General features: G+C 38.8%; 1 protein-coding gene across 3 annotated transcripts in view; it reads right to left on the bottom strand.

Moving 5' to 3' along the window:
* LOC129250012 (probable serine/threonine-protein kinase nek3) overlaps window positions 1-16,478 on the bottom strand; it is a 175,530-nt gene extending 159,052 nt beyond the window's left edge. For all 3 annotated transcript variants that reach the window (XM_054889661.1, XM_054889660.1, XM_054889662.1), the window contains exon 1: window positions 16,353-16,478. The gene's annotated coding sequence lies outside the window, so the exon portion shown is untranslated. The remainder of the gene's footprint in view (window positions 1-16,352) is intronic.
* Between the last annotated feature and the right edge of the window lie 4,412 nt (window positions 16,479-20,890).

Here is a 20,890-nt window from a genome sequence, read left to right as displayed (position 1 = left end):
CTACCGAACACAGTAGAAAAAAGATGGAGATTAGTAATCGACTACAGACAAATCAACAAAAAATTAATTGCAGATAAATTCCCGTTGCCGAGAATAGATGACATTTTAGACCAACTCGGAAGGGCAAAGTATTTTTCATGTCTCGATCTAATGACTGGATTTCATCAAATAGAACTTGATAAAAATTCAAGAAATTTCACATCCTTTTCAACCAACAACGGTTCATACAGATTTACTAGACTACCATATGGCTTAAAGGTAGCACCTAATTCATTCCAAAGAATGATGACAATTGCTTTCAGTGGTTTAAAACCAGAGCAAGCTTTCTTATATATGGACGACTTAATAGTCCTTGGTTGCTCTGAAAAACATATGCTTTCAAACTTGAAAAATGTTTTCGATTTATGTAGAACACATAATCTAAAATTACATCCTGAAAAATGTTCATTTTTTATGCATGAAGTAACCTACCTCGGGCATAAATGTACAAACAAGGGGATACTTCCAGACGACAATAAGTACTCGGTAATAAAAAATTATCCTACACCCACAGACGGAGATAGTGCAAAAAGGTTCGTCGCCTTTTGCAACTACTACCGAAGGTTTATTAAAAACTTCGCTGAATATTCAAGACACCTAACAAGGTTATCTAAGAAGGGAGTTGCTTTCGAATGGACAAAAGAATGCAATGATGCATTTGTGTACCTCAAAAGAGCATTAATGAGTCCTACATTGTTACAATATCCCGACTTTAAGAAACCATTTTGCTTAACAAGAGACGCAAGCAAATACGCGTGTGGTGCAGTACTTACTCAGGAATATGAAGGAAAACATCTACCAGTAGCATATGCCTCCAAAAGTTTCACAAAAGGAGAAAGCAACAAGTCGACAATTGAACAAGAGCTAGCTGCCATACACTGGGCAATAACCCATTTCAGACCTTATATCTATGGTACAAAGTTTTTAGTTAGAACCGATCACAGACCCCTGTCTTACCTGTTCTCAATGAAGAATCCAAGTTCAAAACTAACACGAATGAGACTTGATTTAGAAGAGTATGATTTCGTAGTAGAATATCTTAGAGGAAAAGATAATCACGTCGCGGACGCTTTGTCTCGCATTACAATAAATGACTTAAAAGATAATCACGTCGCGGACGCTTTGTCTCGCATTACAATAAATGACTTAAAAGATAATCACGTCGCGGACGCTTTGTCTCGCATTACAATCAATGACTTAAAGGAAATAAATGAAAAGAATCAAAATTTATACAAAATAGTGACTAGATCAATGTCGAAAAATAACAGCAGTCCAACTACACAGCAGCACATTAAAACATATGATAAGCCCAAAATATATGTCCCAATTAATAACACTGACGTCAGGAAATACAATAAATTAAAGATTACACCCACGCGATGTTACATCAAACGAGGAAAATCTATAATGGCATATATAAAAATTGATGACTTATTTGTTAATGGGAAAATTGACTTAGGACAATTCTTCTCTAGGCTCGACGAAGTGGCCGACAAATATGGCATTAATAATTTACAAGTGGCACCTAGCGAGAAAATTTTCGAATTTGTCTCGATAAATGATTTTAAAAATAAGGGCAATATGATATTAAATAAAGTAAAAGTAGCGCTACTGAATGAGGTGACCCAGATCAATGATGCTAAAACTGTAATGGACATTCTAAAAAGATACCACGATGACCCTATAGAAGGCGGTCATTGCGGAATTTTCAGAACACTTATGAAAATTAAAAGACATTACTTCTGGAATAAAATGTCAAAAGATGTTGCTAAGTACGTAAAAACTTGCGAAAAATGCCAAAAAACCAAAATAACAAAGCATTTAAAAAGCCCAATGACTATAACACCAACACCTACAGGTACATTTGATACAGTTATGGTAGACACAATAGGCCCACTACCTACAACAATTAATGGCAATACTTATGCAGTCACAATAATATGCGACATGACAAAATATTTAGTCACGATACCCATCCAAGACAAAAACGCCAAGACAGTGGCGAAAGCAATATTTGAAAAGTTTATTCTTACCTACGGTCCAATGAAGACGTTCATTTCGGACATGGGTACAGAATACAAAAATTCAATACTAACAGAGCTATGTGAATTGCTAAAAATAGAGAAAATTAATTCAACTGCTTACCACCACCAAACACTAGGAGTAATAGAAAGATCACATAAAACTTTCAATCAATACGTAAGATCTTACATATCGATTGACAAAAACGACTGGGATGAGTGGCTACAATACTTCACATACTGTTTTAACACCACTCCTTCTACAGTACATGACTATTGTCCGTATGAATTAGTTTTTGGAAAAACACCAAACATGTTTCAGCAGTTCAAAAATGTAGACCAAATTACTCCATTATATAACATAGATAACTACGCTAGAGAAGTAAGATTTAGGCTAGAAGTAGCACATAAAAGAGCTCGCAATATGATAGACATAGCTAAAATTAAGCAAAAAACATTTTATGATAAAAATAGTTTAGATCACAATTTTAGCATAGGCAATTTAGTTTTACTTAGAAATGAAGTGGCCCATAAACTGGAACCCCAATATTGTGGGCCTTATACCATTAAAGCAATAGATGATAAAAATAATGTTACTATAGTCGATAAGTTATCTTTAAAAGAACAAATAGTTCACAAAAATAGGCTTAAGATTTATCAACAATAAGTAGTTTTAAAGACCGGTCTAAACTTAGAAAATTAATACAATATATACATATAAATAAAATTAAGATTACTCTTATGTACATATTTTATTTTAACAATTCAATGTAAAGGAATGTTCATACAAAAAAAAAGTTGTATGAGCATTCTTCCGAAGAAGGGAGGTGTAGTATGATTATAAGCGGATATGCCTTAACATTAATATTCATAAACATTTTGTTCTGGCTTTTATTTTATTGTCCACTTATGCATTCACTGTGCTGTGCCGTTTAAATAAAGTATCATATTTCTTAAAAGGTTCATTACACTTGAAAGTAAACGCAAACATAGCTAACGTAATTATTTTATGCGCGGCGCGTGAATGCTAGAATCATATTACACAAGTAAACACCGAAAAATTGTTATTGGCTTGCATTGTTAAAAGTTACTATAAAAACGCTTGTAATTAGTATGTAAGACACAAGAAAGAAAATAATCGTTCGCCAAGCTGGATGCCTAGCTTGGAACGACAAATAAATAAATATAACAAACAAATAAATAATAAACTTTCTTTACAAAGGTAATAAATCACAAGATCTTGGTGGACAATTGTGATCACCTCTTCGAGAAATAACTCGGTCCCGAAACTTTTCCCGTATAAGATCAATGGTTTCGTTCCAGTGTGGCACGTAGCGTCGTCTTGTTGAAAATATACGTTGTACAGATAAATACTATCCAATTCCGGCCATAAAAAATCGTTAATCATCTCTCGATAGCGGAATCCCTTCATATTGAGCAATATTATACTAACACAAAATATTTTTAAAATTATTTAATTATACATTTTTAATCCTAAATAACATGGATATTGCATAACATTATCCAACCGCACAGAAAACTCGCCTCTTACATTACATTTTACTGGTGCGAAATCAGTTTTCGAGAGTCTCTAGGAGCGAAATGACTAGAAGCTTTCCAACCAAGCGGTGATATTTCAGCGATCTACTCTGTTTAGATTGCAGAAACTGCCCTTTTGTGATATTTCCTGTAAGACACCGAAAATTTTTGTAGAACCTTACGGCGGTTTTCTTGTAGGATACCGTCATTATCGACTTCATGTTCGGTTATACTAAATTTGTCTCTTGACCACCTTGGACTTCCAAGCAAAAGAAGTATAGTCAATACCAGATATAAGTTTTTATCGCGCGATTTGTTAACTGTTTTGTTATTGAAATTGTGAAATGCTTAATATTGTAATTAGTAATACAGAGTACCACATTATCACATCGATGGCCTGTGCTCCAAAGTGAACAACTACCTCACCGACCTTTCTCGCTTTTTCACTACAACTTTCCCCCACTAAGTCCACGGCAGCCCTCTTTACCACCTAGACAGAGGTTAAATTGCCTCTCATATTCTCTATTTTCGCTACTTAAACTTTCTCCTAACTCCTGTTTTAACCATACTTTCTGTCGTATTCGGTTTTTAAATGATAGATAAGGAAAATTTCACACGGGCAGAGATACCACTTTGTATCGTTTCCACGACAGTCGGTTCTACGTTACCAAAACGACCCGGATTAATATCCGGCCAAGGACTGTCACTCCAGCAGCATTCCCCGTATGTAGGTAGGGGGAATGTTTATGCTGCTACAACAACAACAACAACAACCACTTTGTATATGATTCCCGTACTAAGTAGGCTAAAATCTGGACTGAAAATATGTCATCTCAACGCTCAGAGTTTTCCATCTAAAATTGATGAATTTCGATATATTTTTGAGTCTTCTGATGTAGATGTTGTGTGTGTATCTGAAACATGATTCTCTACGTGCCATAGTGACGATTCGTTTTGTGTTAAAGGCTATAAAACTTTCCGTTTAGATAGAGCCAAGCGTGGTGGCGGCGTTGCAATGTTTGTCAAAAATAGTCAGTCTTGCTCCCTCAAGTGTATTTCGGAAACTACGAACCTAATAGAATATATTTTCCTTTAATTAAAATTATGTATGACAAAATACCAATTGCCTGCGTATATAGACCTAACAAATACATCGACTACGCATCATTTGTTTGATTGGGCTTGGGTTTGTTCCCGGTAACGGTTCTATGCCTACAAATTTCACCCAAACTAGTAGCTCTTTGCTAGATATATTTTTTGTTAACGATACCGCTGAAATTTTCCTATTTCACCAGCTTTCTGTGCCAGGTTTTTCTAAGCACGATTTAATTTTCATGACATTTGACTTCCAATTGACCTATGACACTAAATACTATTCGTACCGTGATTTTCTACGCATAGATTATAAGCTGATTGAAGGGGCTGTGGAGGAAATTGACTGGGGATGTATTCGTAACTTAATATCTAGTATTGAGCAAATTAACTTCATTGAAGGAAACAGTAATTCGCTCTTTGATCGCTTCGTACCACTTGTACACAAACCAGTAAATGATAAAAACCGGCCATGGTTCAACAACTATATTAAACACTTGATTTACAAACGCAACAAAGCGTATCGCAAATGGAAGAGTTTCAGAACTTCAGAAACCTCTAATACCTTTAAGGCTTGCAGACGAAATGTTAACAAATTATTAGATTAAGTTAACTAAAATACTATGAACAACAGCTTAGCACTGCAGTGGGTTCGAAGCAGACGTGGAACAGAATTCGTAAGATCGGGATTGGGAACAAAAATCAGTCCATATTCGATGTATGTGATGTTAATGTAAATGTACTAAATGAGAAATTTGTGTGCTTGCCCGGCTCTGTTAATAATATATGTTATGATAATTACAATTATAATCTTAACGTTGTGATGTCCAGTTTTTGTTTTGAATGCGTTGATGATTGTGAGGTGTCCATACTTAGTGTCAAGTCAAATGCGGCCGGTCTGGATGGTATTCATCCAAAATTTCTAATATGCCTGTTACCAAAGATCTTAAAATATCTTACCTAGGCTCTGAATACCATCTTAACCACGTCAATCTTTCCCAACTCTTGGAAGAGAGCCAAAATCATACCAATTAAGAAACCGAATGGAGACCACCGCCCGATTGTGAAGGCACCCCGCACGACACTAACCACCTTTTCACATGCCCCCTAAAACCGACTCACCTAACACCCCTCTCCCTCTGGACCCATCCCGACGAAACAGCATGTTTCCTGGGCCTGCCTCTAGATGAGCTAGACGAAGACGATCGGTGATATGCCCGACACTGGCGGGGCTTCTATTACTGTTAACAAACAAACAAACCACCCGATTGCAATACTGCGGTTCTTATCAAAAGTTCTTGAGCGTATTATGCATCGCCAGATAAACACGTTTCTGAATAACAACGCCTTGGTGAACACATTGCAGTCGGGGTTTAGATGCAGTAGGAGCTGCATCACAGCACTCTTAAAAGTGTCTGATGACATAAGGCTCAACATTGACAAAAAGCATGTGACTTTTCTAATCCTACTTAACCATTCCAAAGCATTTGACTCCGTAGACCATAAACTTTTAATCTTGAAGCTTAAAAACTTATTTAGCTTTTCAACGCCGGCTTTAACTCTTATGGAAACATATCTTAGTGACCGATTACAAGCAGTATGTGGTGATAATAGCATATCCAACTTTCTACCTATAACCAGAGGTGTACCTCAAGGCTTTATCCTTAGCCCTCTTTTATTTGTCTTTTACATTAATTATTTGTTCTGTGTGATTAAATATAGTGATGTCCATGTATATGCCAATGACTTTCAATTATATGTTAGTTGTCCAATTAGCTGTATTGATATTTGCATAAGTAATTTGAATTCTGACTTGAGCCTCACAAGCAAGTGGGCTTCTGAGAACGGATTTATTCTTAATCCTGATAAGTCCCAATGTATCGTTATATACAAAAAATATATCAAGCTCGATGGCTATACAGAAGTCAAACTAAATGACGCTGTGATTAAATATGTGGACTTTGTTAAACATTTAGGGGTTACATTTAATAGAATTTTGACATGAAGCACCCACATCTTCATTGTCATAGGCAAAATTTATGGTATACTCCGAAATTTATGGACAACTCAACATTTCACACCAATAAACATTCGACTGCTACCAACCAAAACGTATTTGTTACCAACGTTACTGTATGGTTGTGAGTTATATACTCCTTGTGATAGTGTGTGTCGTAGTAAGCTTAATGCTTTGTATAACAACATTGCAAGATACGTTTACTGTAAAAAACGTTATGACCACATTTCTGTTTTCGCGAATAAAATTGCTTCCGTATCTTTTGACGACTTGCTTAGGTTTAAATGTTTAGTTTTACTTCAGAAGATCATAAACACTCAAGAACCCAGATAACTCAAAGATCGACTTATGTTTTCAAAGTCCTGCCGTTCGTTAAACATAGTCCCGATGAAACACAGTTGTTTGGTAACTGAACGTCAATACTTTGTGTTCTCTGTTCGTCTTTGGAATACCTTACATTACAAAATTAAACGTATAAAACAAAGCTCGTGTTTCAAAAATAAATTGTTTCGCTCCCTTGCTGAAAATTGCTGAATGAACTCAAATGGTTTCACATTATTTAAATCTCTTCCAATTAATCGCTACTCCTACTACTACTATTTTTACCTTACTTTCCTTTTCTATTTAATACCAGCTGGGGTGTAGGGCAGATCGCCTCCGCGTGGTGTACCCTGGATAGCGCCAAATGATGTGTAGGTGCGGTTGAGAGGACTCCCGTCTTTGCGTCCGGTCTGGCTCTGAACGCATGCCTTATGAGGGTAGGACAGGAGGGGCGAAATCGCCTCCTCGTAAATTCTCCCGGGGTCTTACCCTGAGGGCTGAAGTTCCCAGTGGCAGCAAAATGTCGGAAGCGACTAGCAGAGTAGACCACGAAGGGGACCCTGAGGGGAGGTCGGAACCGACTTCCAGCAAGAACGTGGGGGTCACAAGCGGAAACCCGCTTATGGTAGGTAGGAGGCTGCAGGCGGAACCGGCTGCGTCTCCTAATTTAGCAGTACTGGATGGGGTGCCCAGTACCAGCAAGGGGTACTCCATCAGTTTTCCGGGGGCTTCGGGTTGCCTCTTCGGGGACCCCCTGTTAAGTTAAAACGGCAGGTAGGGCAAAGCAAACGGTCCTTCTCCGACCTCCGTCTCGCGACCAAAATACTGAAGCGCTACGGCGACCAAAATGCTTCTCAGCTATCTGAGAAACATTCCCAGACGCTTGAGTGGGCCAGGAAGGTTCTACGGGAGGCGGAAGAGGGCAGAGGAAATGGAGTGAGTGCGCCACAAGTGGATTCGGGGGTAAAGAGACAACGATCCCAGGAGGAGGATGTTTCCCTCGAAAAGAGACCCAGGACTGATGGCGGTATGCCCAAATCATTTAGCGAAGTCGCTAAACAGGCAGGCCACATCACTCTTGGAGTCATAGGCAGCCTTAGGGAGGACGGCGCCATTTCCAGGGAGGAATGGAAGAGAGTAGCGTCCGCCATCTCCGCTGTCTTCATGAGGGTAGTAAGGGAAAACCCACAGTCTTTCTGCCCTCTCGCTGAAACAAAGGGGGTTATCAGCTATGGTTTCGAAAGGGTTGTCCTTAAGGTCTACCAAAGCGAGACCAGAACGGATGCCTCTGCACATCCGGAGGTGCGGGTAGAACAAGGGCCCACAGCTGAGGAAGCTCCTGTGGACATGGAGATAGACTCCGTCACGTCGGAGGTTGACAGTGCTGGTGACGCTCCCTCACGACCAGGGTCCGTCATAAGCATCGGGTCATTCTTCGACAGGGCGGAGGAGGAGAGGCTTCTGGCCTCGGAAAGTGAGGACACCGACCTTGGGATGCTGAAGAGGATTATCGAAGATGATTATTCTTCAGATAAACCTTCAGCATTCTAAGGCGGCGTCCGCCAATCTACTACTCCACCTTGAACAAGGTGGAGTTGATATAGTTCTGATCCAGGAACCGTGGCTGAGCAGCAGCGGCATTTCTGGACTCAGGACGAAAAGATATAAGCTGATGGCGTATAGCGGGTTAGGTAAACCAAGATCTTGTATGCTCATCAGGAAGGAACTTAATGCATTTATTTTGCCTAATTTTAGCAATGAAGACATTGAGCCTAGAGGGCCCTGCGGGAAAGCTATGACTGATGTCGGCCTATATGGCGCATGAGGACGAGGTGGAACCACCTCCGATGATGCTGAGGGAAGCCCTCGCTGAAGCGAGGCGTAGGAAAACCGGCGTTATGGTAGGGACGGATGCAAACTCCCACCATACCTGTTGGGGAAGTTCCAAAATAAATGCAAGAGGTGAGTCACTTTTTGATTTTATTTTAAACGAAGACTTGTTTATTTGGAACAGGGGTAAGGACCCCGCTTTCATTACCGCAACCAGAGAAGAGGTGCTGGATCTTACTTAAACCGAATTTCCGATTGGAAGGTGCTTAACACCCACTCCTTCTCGGATCACAGGTATATTCAATTTTCTCTCACTGAAACTCGTCCAAAAAGACCCTCCTACAGGAATCTGAGGAGAACAGACTGGGATATTTACGGCAGGAATCTGTTGAACCTTCTCCCCGAAGCACCCAGAGAAAATTTAGATCTCTCGGAGGGAGCGATCGATGATCTGGTGGAGATCTTCACTTCAGCTGGTAATAAGGCTCTTGAAAGCTCATGTCCATTTAGAACGCTCCCTAAGAAGGAGAAACCACCTTGGTGGACAGCAGAGCTCTCTGAGCTTAGGGCCTCGTGCAGACGCCTCTTCAATAGGGCTAAAAGAATTAAGTCTCCCTCAGGATGGGAACTGTATAAAGTAGTACTTGGAATCTACAAGTCCGAAATTAGGAGGGCCAAGAGGGACTCTTGGAGGAACTTCTGTGGAAGCGTGGAGGGCTGTCATGAGTCTTCAAGATTCAGACGAATACTCACGAGGAGCTCGGCTCCCTTGGGATACCTGAGGGATGAATCGGAACGTTGGGCGATGAGCGGCGAGGAGTCACTAAAAATGCTTCTCGACGCTCATTTTCCAACGAATCCGGTATCTAGCAGCACCAGCTTGGGAAGTACACCAATCTGTCTTCAGAACCGGGGCTAGCTGCTGGATGAGCACCGCTTGGCCTGGGCCATTGGCTCCTTCGGGCCCTTCAAGTCACCTGGTTCTGATGCCATCATACCTGCCCAACTGCAGAAATCTGAAGTGGTGTCATGCCGCTGGCTGAGCCCTATCTACGCGAGCTGCATAGCCAGGGGCTATATACCGGGATCTTGGAGGGCTGTGAGGGTTGTGTTCATACCCAAGGCTGGCAAGAACTCACATGTCTCCCCTAAGTATTTTAGGCCAATCAGTCTCTCATCTTTCTTGTTGAAAACCCTTGAGAGTTTGATTGACCTACACATAAGAAGCGAAATTCCTCGGGGGCGTTTGTCGCATACCCAACATGCTTACTGTGAAGGCAGACCAGTGGAATTTGCTCTGCACACAATTGTTAAAGATATTGAGGAATCTCTATATCAGAAAGAACTCGCATTTGGCGCCTTCCTCGACATTGAGGGGGCTTTTAGTAACGTTCTCCCGGAGGCAATCACTAAAGCTCTGGGTAGGCTGGGGGTCGGAGCCGACCTTTCCAGGTTTATCTATAGAATGCTCAGAGACAGAACGGTCGTGGCAGAGTGGGGCGGCGTCTCTCTCCGCCGGCAGGTGGCACGCCGCAAGGCGGGGTTCTCTCACCATTCCTCTGGATCATTGTTATCAATGACTTGCTGGAGGAGCTGGTTAGGAGGGGCTGTAGGGTGATTGCCTACGCGGATGATGTGGCATTAATTGTTAGAGGAAAGTTTAAGACGGAGCTCGTCCTTTTCACGAGGAAATATAAAATACCCAGAGCTCAACTCCCCTCGATGGAGGGCGCTCCGCTGGTGCTTTCTGACAAGGTGAAGTACCTACAGTGGTGGTCACGATTTTAGCACACAACCTTGACACTGTCCCACTTTCCTCTTTGCTTTTCGACAATTCACTACGAATATTTTTCTCTGGGTGTTGTTTACAATTAAAATATATTAACAAGAACCGTTATAATCCGTAGCATTTGTTTTGTAATTTTTTCTTAAAATTCAGTTGGATGCAAGAGCTGCTTGTTTGAGCTGGACACGAAGTTAGCACATATCAATAAATAATTCCTCCCACTAAATTTTTTCTAAGTATTTGAACTTTATGGTAAGTTTTTATATTTTAGCTATTATGTTGAGTGTAATTAATGTGAAAAAAAAATATGTTAGACATGGCGAAAGATTCTTGGTGCTCCGAAGCGCAGCGGGAAGTAATTCAACGTATGAATTCTTCTGGGAGCTCTGTGTCTGAGATATCCCGACTTCTAAGGTGTTCACGCAAAATGATTTATAATGCTCTTGCTCATATTAAGCGCTATAAGACATTTAAGAAGGTAAAACAACACCCACGACGCCGAAAGGCAGCAGCTAGGGAGGATTTACTAATATGCAAAGCCTCGCGAACAGACCCTTTTAAGAGTTTTAATGCCATAAAATCGCAAGTTTTATCGGAATATGGAATAAATGTTTCTTCCAAAACCATTAGAAGGCGTTTAAATGAAAACCTGTTGCGTGGGTGCATAGCTCAACACAAACCTTTGGTGTCAAAAAAAAATTTGGAGGGCAGGCTGAACTTTGCAAGGGAACATTTCCATAAACCAATAAATTTCTGGAAAAATATTTTATGGAGCGATGAATCGAAGTTCTGTCGTCTCGGATCTGACGGGAAACAATATGTTTGGAGACCGCAAAATAAGGAACATGATCCTCGCTACACATTAAAAACGGTTAAGCATGGTGGTGGAAGCGTCATGGTTTGGGCATCATTTTCCTGGCGATGTGTTGGACCCATACACAAAATAGATTCGCGTATGGATCAATATGTTTACAAAAACATACTAACTGTGGTCATGATTCCTTATGCGGAGGAAAATATGCCCTTAATATGGCGTTTCATGCATGACAATGATCCTAAGCACACTTCACGATTGGTGAAGAGTTGCTTGGAGGATCACAAAATTAGTGTTTTGAAGTGGCCAGCTCAATCACCGGATCTCAATCCGATTGAGAATTTATTCGAGCCGTGAAACCGAGGAATTTGAACGATTTGTGGTCGGAGATTAAGACTGTTTGGTATGGAATACCCCAGACGAGATGTGCTGCCCTAGTGGAAAGTCTACCACGCCGATGCGATGCTGTTCTCAAGAGTGATGGATATCCAACTAAATATTAAGTTTTTCTTTCACTAATGTGTTGTTCTTTGAAAATAAATGAGAAATATCCATATGTATGCTAAATTCGTGTCCTCCATTATTATAGGGTGCTTGTATTTAAACCAGTTTTATTAAGTAAGGAGAAAAAACAAGGTTCTGATTATAAAGCCTCTCTTTCTCCTTTCTACAAAGACCCGCCAGGGATAAATATTGCCGCTAGATTATTTGAATATAAGCAATAAACGCAAAATGAATGTTACTGCATTATAGTGTGCTAAAATCGTGACCACCACTGTAGGTCTAATCCTTGACAGTAAGCTAACGTGGAAGCCCAACATTGAGAAGAGAGTAAGGAAGGCAACAATCGCCTTGTATGGGTGCAAGGGCGCAATTGGCAAAAGATGGGGCCTCTCGCCCAGAGTTGTATTCTGGGCTATAAGCTCAACCTCACATATGGGCACTCAAGCATCCTCAGAGTTCATCCCCTCGTCGACGGACCAGTGTGTGTCTTCGCTAAGTCCAAGCGGGACTTTCTCCACCCATATTCCACCAAGGGAGGAGTGGACCGGGGGACAGGGCCTCTCCCACTCTCGACTGCATCAGAATTCTTCGACATAAAGATAATTTGAGTACCTGGTCACAGTGACATTGCAGGAAACTGCGAAGCCGACGAGCTGGCCAGACAAGGGACCTGTGAGGTAATGTGCCCGCGAAAGGAGAGGATCGGGATCCCCTTGACAACCTGCGCTCTACTCCTGGAAGGATGGGCTCTGCACCAACTCAGCGAGCGCTGGGCAAGCACACGAACGTGTAGGGTCGCGAAGTCCTTTTGGCCACGTTTGGATAGGAGGCGTTCGAGGGATATCCTAGGGATGACAAAATGTTATCTCTCAAATTTCGTGGGCATCCTCACAGTCACAGTCCGCGAGGTATTCATGCCGTGAGACTCGGAATTACTTCGAGCGCTTTTTACGCCAGCTGTATGGAGAATGAGGTGGAATCATCTCAGCACTTGCTCCTTAGCTGCCCAACCTTCGCGGGACTAAGATTCAAGCATCTTGGTTCTCACTTCTTTTCTGAGCCTGTTGATATAGCAGGTGTTGATAACAAAAATCTGATGAACTTCATCAGCAGCATAATGAGGTTAACACAACCGCAGACTAGTCACCGTTCGTAGTCTACAAACACTCACCACTCCCCATCCCTTCCCTTTCTCCCCTTTTTTCCTTCACCCTCTTGCAATGGTATAACAAAGGATGAACCAAACTTTTTCGTCCAAGTGGGCCCTACTCTCTGGGCAACCATCACTACCTAACCTAACCTAACCCACATCTTCATTGCCATAGGCAAAGTTTATGGTATACTCCGAAATTTATGGACAACTCAACATTTCACACCAATAAACATTCGACTGCTACCAACTAAAACGTATTTGTTACCAACGTTACTGTATGGTTGTGAGTTATATACTCCTTGTGATAGTGTGTGTCGTAGTAAGCTTAATGTTTTGTATAACAACATTGAAAGATACGTTTACTGTAAAAAAACGTTATGACCACATTTCTGTTTTCGCGAATAAAATTGCTTCCGCATCTTTTGACGACTTGCTTAGGTTTAATATTTAGTTTTACTTCAGAAGATCATAAACACTCAAGAACCCAGATACCTCAAAGATCGACTTATGTTTTCAAAGTCCTGCCGTTCGTTAAACATAGTCCCGATGAAACACAGTTGTTTGGTGACTGAACGTCAATACTGTGTGTTCTCTGTTCGTCTTTGGAATAATTTACCTTACAAAAATTAAACGTATAAAAGAAAGCTCGTGCTTCAAAAATAAATTATTTTGCTCCCTTGCTGAAAATTGCTGAATGAACTCAAATGGTTTCACATTATTTAAATCTCTTCCAATTAATCGCTACTCCTACTACTACTATTTTTACCTTACTTTCCTTTTTTATTTAATACCTTCTGCAACATCAACTTCTTTACCACTAGCTGCAATTCTAATTTTAATTTTGATTTTACTGTTAATCCTTTTATGTAAACTATTCTTAAGGTCAATCATTGTAAAAAATAACCTATGGTTGTATGCTTGACTTAAATAAAAAATAAATAAGATAAACGTCGAACACACCAATTCCTACTGTAAAGAATCCCAAGCTTTTAGGTGTAACCTTCGACAGTTTGCACTCCTTCTCTGCGCACACAACCGGAATTGCCCCTATAGTCCAAAATCGGAAAAAAGGTTCTCAAATCACTTGCCGGCAGCACTTGGGGCAGAGGCAAAGAATTGTTGCTATCGACATTTAAGGCAATTGGCCGGCCGGTTCTAAACTATGCTGCGTCTGTCTGGTCGTCTGGAACCAGTGACACGCAGTGGATAAAGCTTCAGACATGCCAAAACACTGCCATTCGGACGGCAAAGGGTGGCCTCCTGATGTCCCCAATACAACATCTTCATGACGAGGCCCGTATTCTTCCTTAGAAGGAGCATAACAAACTGCTCAGCAAGCAGTCCTGTTAGGGTGCTACCGCAGGTTTCACCCTTGCAGACACCTGCTTCAGCCAGAGCCACCTCCCAGGCACGTCAGGAGTCACCTACTAATCTACGCCGACGAGATCCAGGACAAAACTAACAGACATCTACTGGACCACACAGTGTGTAGACAGTCATTAAACGACATTCACCGGGAGACTGTTACCACCTTCTTAAGCTCCCGTCCACCGAATGCTGTAATCAGAGTCCAACCACCAACTAGGGCAGATGAAGAGCTCCAGCTTCCCCTTGAGACCCGCGTAACACTGGCACAATTACGTTTTGGATATTGTAGCAGGTTAAACTGCTACTTATCCAGAATTGACCCCGACATACCAAACATATCGCACTTGTTACGTTAAAGCGTAACAACTCAAAAAGAAAATGAAAAGGGTAACCACTCAAAAATTTGTTATTTTAGCGCAACTACTAAACAAATAAGAATGAAACAACCGTTATATTGTTTTTAATGATATTTTCGTGCAATTACATATTTTTTCCCTTGTAATACCTATATTATTAATATTTACGGAAACAGTTTTTCGTCTCTACTGAAAATGTTCAGATTTTGAGTTGTTACGCTTTAACGTAACAAGTGCGATATGTCCGGCATGTGATGGCACCCCGCACGACACTAACCACCTTTTCACATACCCTTTAAAACTTACTCTCCCTCTGGACCCAACCTGTCGAAACAGCATGTTCCCTGGGCCTACCTTTAGATGAGATAGACGAAGACGAGCGGTAAAATACCCTTCACTGACGGGGCTTGTATTACTGCTACAACAACCACATTACCACACATAATTATTATCATATATTAAAATTGTGACCAAGACACATCATTTGGTACCCATTCCGATTAATTTTGACATGCGGGTCATATATTATATCATCACCGAATCATGGATGCGCTCCCAAGCTTAAAATATTTTAATATTTTATGGTAAATTAGCGAAAGGCCGTTGGCTACCATCACCAGTGCAGCGTATTAGATCTGTTGTTTTCGACTCGGATCAGAGTTGTTTTTACAATGTAAAACTTTCATGACATTTCAAATATTTAGGGGGTTGATCTTCGATATGTACGTTAAGGTATATAGAATAAACTCGTATTTCAGTGAGTAGTATAAATTTCTATCAGCAAGAGAATAAGTGTTTCCATCCATCTCGAAATTTTCATATCGTACAAAACATTACCCAATATGTTTAGGGGACGCTGCTGAACTGAATTTTTTGGCCGGATATAAAACCGAGAATTTCAGGTAACATAGACCCGGTTGTCATGCCATTACGTGTTGGGTTTTAACACACGGAAACGGTATGGCATTAAATAAACAAGCCACTGGAGTTACTGACAATAAAACTAATTTATGTCCTAGATTTTAAAATTCATATTTCCTCTTAAAAAAACTCAAATTTCATTCATTGACCTATATCTTTCCAAGTCCCTATAAATCTTTACATCTCCACGCCTGCAACGTGACAAGACAGTAAGTGTAAATATCTTTAATGTTACCCGTACTATTTAAGTTTTATATGATACAAAATAGAGTTCCAATTGTCTCATGTATACACACCATCCAAGCCGATTTATATGTACATATCTAAGAACGCGCCCATTCATTATGTATGTTCTGAAATATCCCACTAAAATCCATTTTTTAATCCAGTTTACTGTTTTTATAAATAAACTAAGCAATAAATAAATAAAACATTTTCAAGAAAATGTTGCACAATAAAACAAACCAATTTTCGTATCCATACCCTTTCGCCGGTATACATGTACATACAAATACTTGAGTTCTAGTATTTTCAATTATATTATCGTAGACATCTATAAACTTTTTAATTAGTTAATATAGTTTCACTTACTTTATTTGATATATCAATTTTCTTACTGCAAATTTATTTATATTTTACAATTATCAGGCATATCATATACATAATGTGTACACTCTAAGCCCTATTCACATTTACACCACGATGTTAGAACCAAACTAATTGGGCTTAAAAACAAACTACCGACAGGGTAGCAAAAATGAGCTAAACAATGTATCGATATTCAACCAAAATGTGTATATTATATTTTCAAGGAACTAGCAACCCTAAAAACGGTATTAACGACTCTAATGCTGCAAACAGTCAACAGCATATCGTAGTCCCTTACCGCAGCCCCTAGAGAGCACAAAATTGAGCAAAACTCATCCCGTAGAGAACAACTGCGTTCTTTTAGTTACATATTTACACAATACATCGGTTTGTGTGCATATGTGTTTGGTTGTATCTAAACAATGTTGCCATTGATATTTTTGCTAACACACTTTTCCACACATTTGCGCTATCAGTTACAATTTTTCATTGTTTAATAAACCAAAGAAAAACACCAACAAATGAAAATAGTTAATTTATCTAAAATTAACATAATTCAACATTGTTTTTAAGTTATTTTAACAAAAATTAAAATTTTTCCTAGTTTATTTTGCAAATGATTTCGAAATGTACTGTTTGGCAACACTGTGTGGTGAGAGAGCAATCAGCTAACACGGTTTTACGGGAATTTTCAAAAATCCTGCGATAAAATCTACGATACTACAAATACACGGAAATAAAGTAATTATTCATTTACATGGGGTTCTCATTAACAGGATCGTAAAGCTAAATACACACCAGGCAACCGTTGAAGCAACGGTTGCAGCAACGTGTTGCCTTTGTTTAAGAAACACGTTGCGACCGTTGCTTCAATCTCAGTATTGTGTATAACTGTGGTGCAGGAAAGGTATAAGCGGAAGATACGTAAAATTACTTCTCTTATTATAATTGACGAACTTTTGTACGAAAATGAGGAAGAAGAGATGCAACAAAAGAAGAGGAAAAAAAATCTGGTTCAAAAATTGGCGTTTAAAAAAATCGTATTTTCGAACGAGAGGCTGCTGAAAGAACTGAAGGAAAATGAGCCAGCAGACTATAAAAATTACATGAGGATGGACGAAGCCCTGTTTAGAAAATTGTTGGACTTCGTAAAGGCCAAAATAACGAAACAAGATACAATAATGAGAGAGGCAATATCAGCAGAAATTAGACTGGCAATAACTTTGCGGTATCTTGCAACAGGAAACGCTTTTGCGGACTTGAAATTTTTATCAATTTTATTGTATTCATTTATTATTGTTCGTATGCTTTTTTTCTAAAATTTTTATTTTTAATATATATTTTTCACTACTTATATCCCACAGCTCTCTAAAATTTTTATATTCGTTAATAAAATTAACATAATTTTCATTATTTTCAATTGCCATTTTTTCCTTTTTCACTTTATTTTACTCCGCACGAACATTCTTCTTTGCTTGTGCTCAACGAACTGAACGAGTAAAAGCAGTAAACAATGATACACACGAAGCAACGGTTGCAGCAACCTATCCCAAAAATCAAATTTATTTGATATTTCAGGCAACGGTTGCAGCAACACGAAAATCATTTGGCAACACAGCTGCACACGAGGCAACGGTTGCTTCAACATGGCCGAGTTGCTGCAACGTTTGCCTGGTGTGTATTTAGCTTAACAGCTGTCGGGGACTGCGTTTACGTTGGTGACTGTTTGCGACATAAGACAGAGAACGTATTAGAGTTTTCAGTTCGTTGTACTGTATATTAAACGTTTGAGCAATTTGCTAAAACTTCCGTATTTATGTATGGATATATATATACATATATAATATTAATCACAGTTGGGAGACCTTGCATATCACGGTACCTTAAAATATATTAACAAAGTAATCTAACTTCTTATTCTTGTTTACAAATTATGACACTTTGTTAGCTTTCTGAGAAACCTGACTTAGAATTACACTATGGCAGAGTTATTAATAAATATTTAATAATACGTTCACATATAACAGTAACTCCCAATTCATAATTAAAAATCGAGATTTCACGTACAAAATTTGTGTCCCAAAATCTGAGATTATAAAATAATCCTAGATAATAACCATAATTTTTGATATACAACCCTGTGTTTTCTGTGTAATAGATCATTATTTTTACGCTTGTAAAGAAAAACGCAAAAGTAAAAACTAAATAAAATGGATGCCGGAAAAGAAAACGTGTTTGTATACATTAGGGGTGGGACTATTCGAATAAAAATTATTCGAATAATAAAATCTTTTATTCGAGAGGTATTCGTAATTCGAATAATATTTATTCGAATAATATTTATTCGAATTTTTTATTCGTTTATTCGAATAATGCTATTCGAATAGTTCATTATTCGAATACCTTACTATTCGAATACCTCACTATTCGAATACCTTACTATTCGAATTACTTACTATTCGAATACCTCACTATTCGAATACCTTACTATTTGAATACTTCACTATTCGAATATTTTTGGTAAATATTTACTTAGATAAGCGGACTACTAATCGGTTTCTGTACAAGCGCATGTACCTATGTATGCAAATTCAAAAACCACGAAAAGGCTTATATTAACACGTTCCCTGTCCCAATACAAAAATGCAAAATTGACCGTCAAGTCCAACAGGGTTTTTTGAAAAATTTGTTTTTTTGTAGTCATAGGATAGCTTTAGTAATAATAATAACTAAACAAAAAAAACGGATGCAGGGTATTTCTACCTGAAACACATATGGTCCATTTTTGCTTCTGCATGTTCATGAAACACATGTGGTTCAGGGAACTTTTTCTATGCTGACACACATATGGCTCAGGAACGTATCAGTGCTTATCAGGCGCACGTTTACTGAACCATATGTGGCTAAGCGTACAGGGAACGTGTTAAATGAAAATACTACCTACTTTTTATTGTGTCGGCGCTTTGTTTTTGTTTCATATTTTGGTAAATATTTACCGCTAATCTAAGGACTACTCTTGCTTGAGGCATGAAATTATTTTCTTTTAGGTTTTTTGCTTTTCGCAGTACTATTATATGCACATACATACATATACCCATATACTCTACCTGCTACTGACTGACCTAAGCCCGATAAACGAGTGCAGACAGTCCTACCAGAGAATGTTAATGCAATGAGAAGGAGCAAATGTTAAAAGAGCTTTTTTCGAGTTCTAATTTATAGATTCATAATAAGGTCATTTCAAATTCAACTTTCCTGAAGAGGTCGGAATTGCAGATATTTACCACGCGAGTGACGCGAGTGGAGGATTTCTATATTTACTTACCACGCTAGGCCAAGAATTCAGATATTTTCTGCGTTTACCATACTACTGAGGACGTTCATAAGATTTTTCGGCACACTACTAAGGAAATCGAAGCGAATAAATTTGCGATTAAGAAGGCCGCGCGGTAGTTAGTTTGTGGTGCAGAAGCTAAAGTCGACGGAGTTATTCGTTTTGTGTTTTTGCACGTATTTAATTCAGGTTCAAGTCCTGAAGTCATATTTTTTTTATTGCAAATTTTTTTTTTTACAATTTAAACCAGGAAAGTTTGGTAAAATTTTTGAGTTTATTTTAATTAAAATTTCTTTAAAATACTGTTTTTTGTATTTTATAAATGGAAATTTCTTTTCGGTATAAAATACTTCATACTGGATATGACCTGATTTTTATATAAATCAATCAAAACAGAAAATATGTACATATGCCTATAATCTATTTCATCAAATCCAAATTATATTGATGAGAAAATATCATTCTAATATCCGTCCAGAAAGCCAAACGCGCATACACAGATGCATATGCATATAATTACGCATACAAACTTTCAACTAACGCAGAATATGTACATACATATAAAACTGCGAATCGAATAAATGAGTGATTTAGAAAAGATCATTAATAACTGTAGATTAGCGCAATCGTGAAAGACGTGTCGTATATGCAGTACGTAGTCTCATGTTTGACTCAGGTTCAAATCCTGTGCACAGTTTTTTATTCGATATTTTTATTTCATTTTTTATATTTGGTTTAATTGAAATTGATTTAAAATAGTGTATTCAGGTTTTTCTAATACCAGTTATTTAGAAATTTATTTTCTATATAACATTATTCATTTGAATTGATTTATATGTAAAACAGCCATAAAGTCAATCATATGAATATGCATTCCTATATTTAATTTCTTCAGTCAAATCTGAACTACTTACATACACATATTGATGAGAAAATATTCTAATATCCATCCAGGAAGCCTAACGCGCATACTCACATATGTGTTTAAATATATGTACAAACTACCACCATTCTAACAAACCCAGAACACAAGCTTCTGCGCACACTTGACACATGGGATATGTATACCCTATGAGCAAAAAGAACCGGGAAGGTGATGTTGACTGCTTCCTTCGATTGCCAAGGCATAGTCCACCATGAGTACCCTCCATCGGGCCAGACAGTCAATAGAGAATATTATTTATCCGTTTTGAAACCTTAGAGAGAT

The sequence above is a fragment of the Anastrepha obliqua genome, chromosome 6, assembly GCF_027943255.1.
Source record: "Anastrepha obliqua isolate idAnaObli1 chromosome 6, idAnaObli1_1.0, whole genome shotgun sequence".
Taxonomy (NCBI): Eukaryota; Metazoa; Arthropoda; class Insecta; order Diptera; family Tephritidae; genus Anastrepha; species Anastrepha obliqua.
The sequence above is the reverse complement of the archived record's forward strand: the minus strand, read 5'-3'. Positions and strand labels throughout refer to the sequence as shown.